The following is a 366-nucleotide window of genomic DNA, read 5'->3' on the forward strand; positions in this document are numbered from 1 at the left end:
CACCCGCAGCCGACAAACCCTAAAAACTTCTCTTCTTCTTCCGATTTCATTCTTCTCCGGTTGTCTTCTCCGGTTGTCTACTCCTCATCTCATCCCTTCTCCGGTTGTCTACTCCTCCTCTCATCTCTTCTCCGGTGTCTACTCCTCCTCTCATCTCTTCTCCGGTGTATACTCCTCCTCTCATCTCTTCTCCGGTGTCTACTCCTCCTTCCATCCCTTCTCAGGTTAGTCTACTCCTCCTCTCATCCCATCTCCGACTAATCTCCTCCTCCTCTCTCTTCTTCTGTTGTTTTTTAGATGGGTTTCGATTTAGGGTTTGTCGATTTAGGGTTTTTATTTCAATTTTTGGGTTTCGGTTTAGGGTTT

Source organism: Camelina sativa, chromosome 19 (assembly GCF_000633955.1).
Source record: "Camelina sativa cultivar DH55 chromosome 19, Cs, whole genome shotgun sequence".
Lineage (NCBI taxonomy): Eukaryota > Viridiplantae > Streptophyta > Magnoliopsida > Brassicales > Brassicaceae > Camelina > Camelina sativa.